Below are 11,359 nucleotides of genomic sequence, written 5' to 3'. Positions count from 1 at the left end.
GGGCCAGGGACAGACTGATTTGCATATAGCCAGGTTCTGAGCTGGGATGGGGCAGTGAGATAAATAACGGTGATGGATCAAGCCCTGATCTTTTGACTGGGTAAGAGTGGTTTGTTTAACTCAGACACTCTGTTCATCACCACCCCCTTTTCTAAATCGTTTTTGGCCACTATAGGTGTGGCAGGGTATACTCAGACATGAGTCCCTTTCTCACTGCTCCATCAGGATTCAAGCAAGCCGGGCCGAAGAAGGCTGAAATGCCAGAAACCGGTCCCCGGTAGCTGGTCTCCTTTCTGGTGAAGAATTGGCTTGGTAGTTTAGTCTGCCCTGTTCCCATGATGCACTGGGCCAGGGACAGACTGATTTGCATATAGCCAGGTTCTGAGCTGGGATGGGGCAGTGAGATAAATAACGGTGATGGATCAAGCCCTGATCTTTTGACTGGGTAAGAGTGGTTTGTTTAACTCAGACACTCTGTTCATCACCACCCCCTTTTCTAAATCGTTTTTGGCCACTATGGTGTGGCAGGGTATACTCAGACATGAGTCCCTTTCTCACTGCTCCATCAGGATTCAAGCAAGCCGGGCCGAAGAAGGCTGAAATGCCAGAAACCGGTCCCCGGTAGCTTGTCTCCTTTCTGGTGAAGAATTGGCTTGGTAGTTTAGTCTGCCCTGTTCCCATGATGCACTGGGCCAGGGACAGACTGATTTGCATATAGCCAGGTTCTGAGCTGGGATGGGGCAGTGAGATAAATAACGGTGATGGATCAAGCCCTGATCTTTTGACTGGGTAAGAGTGGTTTGTTTAACTCAGACACTCTGTTCATCACCACCCCCTTTTCTAAATCGTTTTTGGCCACTATAGGTGTGGCAGGGTATACTCAGACATGAGTCCCTTTCTCACTGCTCCATCAGGATTCAAGCAAGCCGGGCCGAAGAAGGCTGAAATGCCAGAAACCGGTCCCCGGTAGCTTGTCTCCTTTCTGGTGAAGAATTGGCTTGGTAGTTTAGTCTGCCCTGTTCCCATGATGCACTGGGCCAGGGACAGACTGATTTGCATATAGCCAGGTTCTGAGCTGGGATGGGGCAGTGAGATAAATAACGGTGATGGATCAAGCCCTGATCTTTTGACTGGGTAAGAGTGGTTTGTTTAACTCAGACACTCTGTTCATCACCACCCCCTTTTCTAAATCGAAACTTTTAAAACACTCACTCCAGTCAAGAGATCTGGGTTGAATTAATCAATGGATTTAGGCGCAGATCTCTCTATTGGGGGTGAATGTTTGACATTGTTCTGCATTTTTATTTATTTATTTATTTAAAGATTTGTAGAGCGCCTGGTGACCCGAAGGCATCCCTGCGCTATAAACCTGTAAGGTTGGCTGAGAGGGGAGAGGGGGGAGAAAACCTTTTTATTTAGGGAAAAGCAGAGTTTTAAGCTGCTTGCGGAAGCGCAAGTAGCAGGGTTCCAAACGCAGACTACGGGGGAGCAAGTTCCAGCGGGTGGCCGCCTTTACTGAGAAGCGACGACCTCCGGTACGTATCTTCCTAAACTTGGGGATAATCGCCAGTCATTCATTGTCCGAGCGCAGAGATCTCGAGGCTTTGTACGGGGTAACCATGTCTCTCAGGATCGAGGGACCTTGTCCATTGAGGAGCTTGTGCGCAATGCACATAGCTTTGAACTCGATCCTCTCTCGCACTGGCAGCCAGTAGAGTGCCTTAAGTGCCGGTCTGGCGGAGGATCTGGAGGGAAAGCCCATCAGCATCCGAGCCGCTGCATTTTGGGTTCGTTGCAGCTTGCCCAGAGTAGCTTCTGGGGCTCCTAAATAGACAGCATTGCTGTAATCCAGGCGTGCAAGAACCAGTCCTTGAACCAGGAGTTTCCTGGAAAGAGGGGGGAGCAGAGGAAGGATCTTGCGGACTGACCGCATAAGTCCGAAACAGGTTCCGGCTGTTTTGGTAGCCTGGGTTTTCATGGATAGGTCTGGTTCGAGCCAGACTCCCAGACTCTTAATTTCTTTCCTGGGGGGGGCACCTCATCCATGGTATTGGGCCAAAGAGATGGTGGAATAGTTGACCATTTCTTGCCGATCAACGTGACTTCTGTTTTGGACCCGTTGAGTTTGAGTGAGGAATCGCACATCCCGAGGTGGATTTTCTGGAGGCAATGCAGGAGGTTATCTGGGCATTGGTCTAGGTGTGAGAGCGAGACGACCAGTTGCGTGTAGTCCGCGTAGCTCACAATCTTAATGCCGAAGGGGGCAACTACATCCTCCGAAGGGGCCATGTAGGCATTAAAAAGGGTTGGACTCAGTGAGGAGCCCTGGGGAACCCCACTTGTCAGAGGAAGAGAGTCAGAACGGGAGCTGCCATCCCAGACCTGAAACGAGCGGCCCGACAGAAATGACTCTAACCAGGCCAACGCTGTGCCCCCCGAGTCCTGCCCTGGCCAGCCGGTGGAGCAGGACACGGTGGTTCACCGTGTCAAAGGCTGCACTAAGGTCCAGGAGGATCACTGCCACTGATCCCCCTGAATCCAAAATGCACCTTGCCTCCTCGATGACAGCGAGGAGGGCGGTGTCCGTGCCTTGGCCAGGGCGAAACCCTGCTTGGGACCGTCGCAGCAGATTATTCGATTCCAGGAACTGGGACAACTGAGCGTTGACCAGTTTTTCAGCAATTTTGCTGATGCCCGGAAGGAGCGAGATCGGTCTGTAATTGGCCAGATCGGCGGGGTCCAGTTGGGTTTTTTTAAGAAGGGCTTTGACTACCGCTCCCTTCCAGCTAGGAGGAACAGTGCCTTGGGACAGAGAGGCATTAATCAAATCAAGAACTGGAGGAACAATCGTAGGAGCGACTGCTTTAAGAAACCTCATGGGGGCAGGGTCAAGGGGGGAGCCACTTTTCATTTTGGCCAGAGTCTTTTCGACTTTGTCCGATGTAACCGCACTAAAGGCATTAAGCAGCGGGCGAGAGGCGCCTCCTGGACAGGGGTCGGGCGTCGCATTGTCCCAGCAAGGTAGCTGACTAGGCTGCAGGAGTGAATTTAGGATGTGGGAGATTTTAGAGTCGAAGAATTTTGATAATTCTTTGCTCCTGTCTAGAAAGGCCCCGGACAGTGGTGGGGGTTCAGGAACCTTTAGGAGTTCTTTGACGATGAGATAGGATTCTCTTGCAGAGTTAGTGGTATTTTTTATCCTATCGTCATAGTAGGAGGCTTTAGAAATTTTCAGAGCAGATTTATATGTTCCGTCTATCAATTGTTCTTTTTGCATTTGTTGCCTTAAATGGAACAAGTATGCCCAGAAGTGGGACCCATGCTCACCGTGCTACTGGAGTCCAGCTATCCTGGCTGATCAGGGGTGATACCCCAAAAACGGTCCTAGGATGCTTGTTTCCGTCCAGGAAGGACCTGGGCTGGCAGTTCGGGCTGTACTGTTCCCATTGGGCACAGGGTCAAGACTAATTTGCATATGGCTGGGTCCAAACTAGAATGGCATGGTGAGCAAAATAACGATGGATTTAGGCCCAGATCTCTGAACTGGGGTGAATATTTGACATTGTTCAGCATTCCGGCCATCATTTGTTCTTTTTACATTAGTCCTTTTAAGGCGCTGTACAGATTATCACTGCCGGCCTCTGCCGAGTGACCCTGGGCATCGAGGGCTACATCTGTGATGTTCCCAGTCAGACTCCCAGCTGAAGGTGTGGACTTTATTCTCATCAGGACCACAAACGTTCTCTGTTTGCATATGCTACAATAAAAGGGCCCACTGCTGGTGTGTGAAAACAATTGTGTAAAACTCTATGTATGCATTTCTACTGCGGCGATTATCCCTCCATTTGTTTTAATAACCAATTATATAGTATTTATAAAGCTTTTTCAAACACTTTTAGGCATGGATTTCTTAAGTTAAAAAAATAAATACTGGAAATCCCTGTTTTTCCAGATTTTACTGGCAAGGAAATAAACATATAGGCCAGTATGGTGAAAAAAGATTACATCCTATAGCGCTTTATGCTGTGTCATTCTAAAGGGCTGTAAATAATCTTTAATTATCCGTGACACCACTTCCATATTTTACAGATGTCACTCTAGTTTCACTCACTTGACAAACAAAAAGCCTCTATTGACTTTAATAGGGTCGCTCTTTTGAAACAGAAGTTTTGTTTTCAAAACGATGGGTGAAGCATTTTAAAGAATTGCTGAACCAGCCATTGCTCCAGCCTCCACCACACATGCAGCGGGCCAACCAGGATTTGCCAATCCACTTTAGCAGACCAAGCAAGGAAGAAATACGGCAAGCCATCAAACATCTGAGTAACGAGAAGGCAGCAGGACCGGTCAACATTTTTGCAGAGGCACTGAAGGCAGACATTGAAATATTAGTAGACATGCTCTATCCCATATTTGAAAGGATCTGGGAAGAGGAAAAGGGACCATCGGCCTGGAAGGAGGAATATCTGATCAAGATCCCCATGAAAGGTGACCTGAGTAACTGCGCAAACTCCAGCAGGATAACTCTTCTATCCACCCTAGGCAAAATGTTCAACAGTCATCCTGAACAGAATGAGACCAGAAAGCTGGCTTCTGCAAAGATAGATCCTGCACAGACCAGATTACAAAATTGAACTGTTGATGGAATGGAACTCCCCCTCCATGTTAGCTTTATTGACTATGAGAAGGCATTGAACAGCGTGGACAGGGAACCCTTTGGGAACTCCTCCACCATAAGGGTGTGCCAGATGAACTTGTAAGGATCATCAGAAACTCTTAAAAGGGAATGACCTGCAAGATAGTCCATTGAATGCAACTCACGGAAGCCCTTAAAGTGAGGACCGGAGTCTGCCCGGTGTGTTTGGTCTCGCCTTTGGTCTCCCTGCTGGCCATACACAGGATCATGAAGATGTCCACAGCAAGGGAAAGAAATGGGATCCAGTGGACTCCTTGGATGCAGCTCGACAACCTGGACTTTGCAGATGATCTGGTCCTACTCTCCCATACCCATCTCCATATGCAAGAGAAGACCAACAAAGCGGCAGCCATATCTGCTCAACTTGTCCTCAACATCCACAATGGAAAAATCAGCATCCCGAAGGCTAACACAACCAGCACAACTGCTGTCACTGTTGCAGGCGATGCAATGGAAAAGGCTGAGGCCTTCACCTACCTGGGAAGTGTCACAGAAAAGCAGTGCGGGACAGACATCAAGGAAAGAATCGGCATAGCAAGGGCTTCCTTCATTCAGCTAAAGGAGATCTGGAGCTCCAGGGACCTAACGCTGCAAAACAAGATCATGCTTTTAATACCAGCATAAAATCGTCTATTTGTATAGAGTAGGCCTGGGCGGAAAACTACGCTACGCTCGCGGAGTGTGCATAGCGAGCGCAACTACATGCTACGCGAATCGCACTTAGCGCAGTGCAAAAATGCTTAGCGGGCATTTATTGCTCGCTCGCGGCCCTCAACGTCAAGCTGGCGACCGCGAGCAAGCAAAATCAACTTCCCGGCGAGACTTTTTCCTCGTTTGCAAATGGCAACATCAAGTTGCCGATCGCGAGCATGGAAAATAAACCTCGCAGCGAGATTCTCAACGCGGAGAGATCAGGTTTCTCATTGCGAGTGGTCATGAATGCTCGCAACCGCTCGCGATGAGAAACTACCAGTCCAAGTTGAGAAAGCTGCCGCTCAAGTACAAATCTACTCAAGCAGCAGAAAACGACCGCTTGCACTGTGCATGATGCCGTTAGCAATGATTGCACAGTGCGGACAAGCATCTGGCACTGTGCAATCATTGCGAACAGCATTTCCCTACCGCACTACGCAGTTCGCGTAGCTACAAGTTGCGTGACGTAGTGAAAAGAGCACTTTGCGTAGCTACGCATAGCGCGACTATGCCCAGGGTTAGTATTGGGCTCCAATTTACATTTCGTCTGGGGCTAGTCATTATCCCTTGTTCACAGCTCAGCATAATCACAGGGAGAACAGCTTTCAGTGCAGCAGTATTAAGGTTATTCACACACATTCATCCATGTATCATTTGTCACACACACGCAGTCTCCATCCACATATTGACACACACACACACACACACACACACACACACACACTCTTAGACACACACAATCCATCCCCACATAAACACACCTAGACACAAACACACACTCTCAGACACACACAATCCATCCACACATAAACACACCTAGACAGCCACACACAATGCATCCATGTGTGAATAAATGCATATCTGAACAATACATGGTGTTGAATACAAAGATAATCAAGAGGGGTATCTTTTGAAGGGGGTGCCAAGAGAGGTCGACGGTGTTTCGGCCTGTAGAAGTATTAGGCCATCATCAGGACCAGGTTACAATTACTGATATGGCAGTGGCGAGGGGGCACACTTCCAAAATCTGGGTATGGTGAGGTCCAAGGTAATTAGGGATAGGGCCTGCAGTTGTGTTGCTGGAAGGGATGGCAATTTGAGGTCCCAAGAGACAGAGCCTGACTACTGCCGGCCCTGTGATGCGCTTTGCCACACATCCCGCTGACTTCATCAAGTCATCCCACCAGCAGCCCCTGGGTTTATCGCGACTGGAGCAATTCCCTTTGTCCCTTGCTGACTCTCTTGGGACCCCAAATAGCCGTCCCTTCCAGCAACACAACCGCAGGCCCTGTCCCTAAAGCAAATGTCGCAGAGAGGTACAACAAAATCAGAGCCGCCCTATCGCCTGAATCCAAACATTCCTGAATGGCTTTAGAGAGAGCTGGACTGTTCCCATGAGGCACAAGGTCAAGACTGATTTGCATATGGCTGGGTCTGAACTGAGGTGCCAAAGTGACCTAAGAATGATGATGTATTTAACCCAGATCTGTGATTGGGGGTGAGTATCTGAAACGTTTCAGCACTACATCCATTGTCTCCTTGTGTTTGCGTTACGGTATTCAAGCTTTTCCTGGCTGATTTTATTTATTTATTTATTAAGTTTTATATAGTGCGAGCGTGACCCATAAGGGTATCGGAGCACTTTACAATATACAATTGTTAAACTTTAGATGGTTGAGGTAGTATACATACATACGGTATTCCTCATTCAGTACAAATTAGGTAGATAATAGTACATGGATAGCTTAGGAGACTAGTAGTCAACAAAGAATGATCCGCGAGGGAATCAGTACGCTTCATAATACATAATTATCAAACATTAAGTGACTGAAGTAGTAAACATGCATTCGATAATCGCTTTCAATACAAAAGAGGTAGGCAGTAATATGTGGATCACATAGGTGATCGTAGAGTTAAAGTCTTAGGATGTGAATTTGTTTATTAGAAGCATTTTTGCATCTTTTAAGAAGGAGGTAAAGGAAGAGATTCCATGTATCATTGGATGTAGGGAGGGGTACATTTTCGGTGCAATCCCTGAGAAATCTCTGCAGCCCGTTCTCTTTTTATGGAACGATTGTGGTTTTAAAAGTAGTGAACTCGCACTTCGTAATTGTCTGCATCCTCCCGAATGCTCTGACTTTAGAGCTAAGTAGCTTGGGGTATTGCAATACAGTGCTTTATGGGTCATACAAGTGATATTTAGGTGAATACTTGCCTCTTAGGGCAGCCAGTTCAGAGCTTTCAAGGTCGGAGAAATGTGGTTATTTCTTTCAGTTCCTGATACTAGTCTGGCCGCAGCGTTAAGCGATGCCCTCAACGGGGCCAGCTAGTATTTAGGGAGACCACATAGAGTGGTGCATCCACAGTCTAGTCTTGGAAGCACAAGGGCTTGTACTGCCATTTTTAACTCGGTCTGAGGGAGGAAGGGTTTAAGTTTCCTTAGTATACTTCACTGGTAGTTAGCTCCCTTGGTGACATTAGTCATTTGCGCCTGCATGTTCAGCTGCTTGTCTGTGGTGACTCCCAGGGATTTTGCTCGCTCAACTTCCCATCAGGCTCCCCTCACTTTTGTCTTAATCTATCGCCCTCCCCAACCCACTCCTTCATTTCTGTCCAATATTCAGACCCTCCTGGCTACCCTGGCAATTAATAACTCATCTGTACTAGTTTTAGGGGATCTCAACTTTTGGCCTAACGATCCTGCCGAAAGCCTTCAATCTAAGGAGTTTACCAGCCTTATGAATAGTTTGAACTTCTTGCCGCTTATTCATAGCCCCACCCATATACATGGTCATACGCTAGACCAAATCTGGTCACTGAATATTCCATCCACACCCCCCCATTATATCCCCTTGCTCGTGGTCAGATCACTCTACCATCACGTTCTCCCTTGCTCTAGCGCCTCTGGCCAAACCCCCGCTCTTCAAAAACACCTGGGTTCGGAAATGGGGCAAAACAGACATGTCTTCTCTCTGCTCAGCCCTGGCCAAAACCAGCCCTGATCTATCCGGCCTTGCAGCTACCTCTCAGCTGGCCGCTATTAACAACTGGCTTACTGAGGCGGGTGATGAATTCGCCCCCTTAAGGCGGCTTACAGTCAAACGGGCCCACGCAGCCAATCGCGGGTTCACTCCCAAACTCAAAGTGATGAAACTAGCTGCAAGGAGGGCCGAGCGAGTCTGGAGAAGTACTTACGACCCGCACAAAAGGCAACTTATCTGTCTGTCTTGCAAACTTATAAAAAGGGCATTCTTGAAGCAAAAACCGAATATTATACCAACAGGATAATGACAGCTAAGTCCCAATCGAAGGAAATTTTCTCCACTGTCCACGAACTAGCATCTTCCAGCAGAGCCACGGTTACCATTCCTCCTTCCCAGCCCCTCTGTGACTCGCTCAATGAGTTATTTATAGACAAGGTGGCCAAAATTAAACACAACATTCCCCTGCCCTCCCCCACTTTTGTCAACCCGTCCCCACCCATAACTACTGTTAAATTGACTAACTTTCCACTTTTAACTAACGACACTCTCCTTCCTCTGCTTCACCGGGTCAAATCAGGCTCTCCCCTGGATTTTGCCCCTGCTCGTATCCTTAAGGAAATTTACTCAGCCTTCCCTACACCACCTCTGACCCTTCTTAATGACTCACTTACACACGGTTCTGTCCCCAGTCCACACAAATCGGCGATTGTTATTCCAATTATAAAAAAAACCGGACGCCGACTCATCCTCCCCCTCCAATTACCGCCCCATTTCACTCCTGCCTTACCTTGCTAAAGTTCTCGAAACCCATATCACCACCACTCTGAGCACCCACATTGAGGCAAATCATTGCCTCTCCCCCTGTCAAGCCGGTTTCCGCCCCCTGCACTCTACAGAGAAAGTGGTCATCTCAGTAATGGACAAATTGCGTGAAGGTATCGACACCAACCTTCCGCAAGCCTTGATACTCCTAGACCTGTCCACCGCTTTTGACACGGTGGACCATCCCATCCTCCTCAACAGTGTCAGGGCGGCGGGCATAGAAGGCTTGGCCTTCTCATGGCTTGAGTCTTTTCTCGCTGGGAGAACTCAAGCGGTCCGTTTGACTGGCTTCGCTGCGGCCTCCCGCAAGGTAGAGTGCGGGGTCCCCCAGGGCTCATCACTTTCCCCTCTTCTGTTTAACCTATACATCTTTCCCCTCATTTTTATGTTACAGCAACTGGAGGTCACCGTGTTCAATTACGCGGATGACCTCCAGTTAATTTTCAACCTGTCTCATCCATCTTCATCCGCCCTGAACGTCCAGACAGTAATGACGTTCATTCAAGATTGGATGAACTGCAACCACCTCAAACTCAATCCGGACAAGACCGAGTTGGTCCTGACCGGAGGTGATTGCAGTCCATGGTCCCCCTCTTTTTGGCCCTCTTCCCTTGGTGTTCCCCCACTCCCAAAGTAAAAACACTGGGGATCCTTCTTAATTCTCAACTCACTGTCCATTCACAAGTTAGTTCCGTGGTTTCCTCTTGTTTTTTTTCCCTCAGAATAATCAGAAAGTTTCCCGTTTTTTTTCTCCCTCTGCTTTAAAAGTAATTGTGTTGGCCATGGTACTGTCTCGTATAGACTATGGTAACATAGTCTATAATGGGGCCCCGCCTACGCGATCCATCGTTTGCAATTGGTGCAGAATCAGGCGGCTCGCCTGATTCATGGCCTACCCAATTACCATCGGGTCACCCCACTGCTCAGAACATTACACTGGCTCCCAGTGAAAGAGCGTGCCCTTTTCAAACTCGGCTGCCTCACTTACCAGGCCAGATCGGGCACTGCTCCCGAATTCATCTGTTCTGCCATTAAGCCCTACTGCCCCGGCAGAGAACTTCGCTCCGCTCATTTGGCCCTCCTCACCATTCCTCGCTTTAAAAAACAGAGGGCGGGTGGAGCGAGATTCGCTGTCTTGGCTCCAACCATTTGGAACTCCCTCCCGGCTACCCTGCGCACCTCACCTTCCTACCTCCTGTTTCGGAAGAATCTTAAAACCTTCCCCTTTACGCAAGCCTACCTGACTTAAATCCCTCTAGTTGCTGCCGTCCACTGTTCACCACTAGCGCCATGAAACCGCTGGGTAAACGAGCGCTGTACAAATGTTTTTAAATTCAAATTCAATTCAAATTTTGCAGAGTCAATGATGTGGGGAGCACAGCAAAAGGAAGGTAGATGTTTCAGCCATAAGTCTAGCTTTGGTGTGTGATTGGGAGCGGAGATGAGAAGGAGTTCAGTTTTTTTTGGTGTTGAGCATGAAGTGGTTGTCAGTGAGCCAACTTTGAGTATTCTGTAGAATAGAGTTGAGGGAGATGAAGTCTTCTGGTGAGGAGATTTTCATATACAGTTGGGTGTCATCCGCATACAGGTGATATAGAATGTTCGCTGAAATTAATGCGTTTGCCAGGGGTTCCATGAGTAGATTAGAAAGAATGGGTAAAAGTGCTGATCCCTGTGGAACCCCTATAGTGACCATGGAGGGTTGAGAGAGTGAATGCTTCAACTTGATTGTTTGTGTTCTGTTATTTAGGCAGGAGGTGAACCATTCTAACACTGAACCTGTAAGGCCCATCCTTCGTTCCAGTAGCGACAATAGATTGTCATTCTTAATCGTATCGAAGGCGGAGGATATGTCAAGAAGTATCAATAGGCAAGGTTCGTTTTGGTCTAGCATTTTCAGTATGCCAACCATTATATGAGTGAGGGCAGATTCTGTGCTGTGACCTTGAAGGAAGCCGGATTGGTGTATGTCTAGGAGGTTGTGATTCTCAATGTGGTTACATAATTGTGTTAGTACACATTTCTCCAGCAATTTCACCAAAGTGGGGATGTTGGATATAGGGCGGTAGTTGTTGAAATCTCAGGCGAGGGAGTCGGATTTCTTTAGTAAAGGTGTGACCTGCCCTACTTTAAGACAGTCCTGTATGGAACCTGGTCTCAGAGA

Source organism: Lissotriton vulgaris, chromosome 5 (genome assembly GCF_964263255.1).
Source record: "Lissotriton vulgaris chromosome 5, aLisVul1.2, whole genome shotgun sequence".
NCBI classification, from domain to species: Eukaryota; Metazoa; Chordata; class Amphibia; order Caudata; family Salamandridae; genus Lissotriton; species Lissotriton vulgaris.
Note: the sequence above shows the minus strand (reverse complement) of the source record.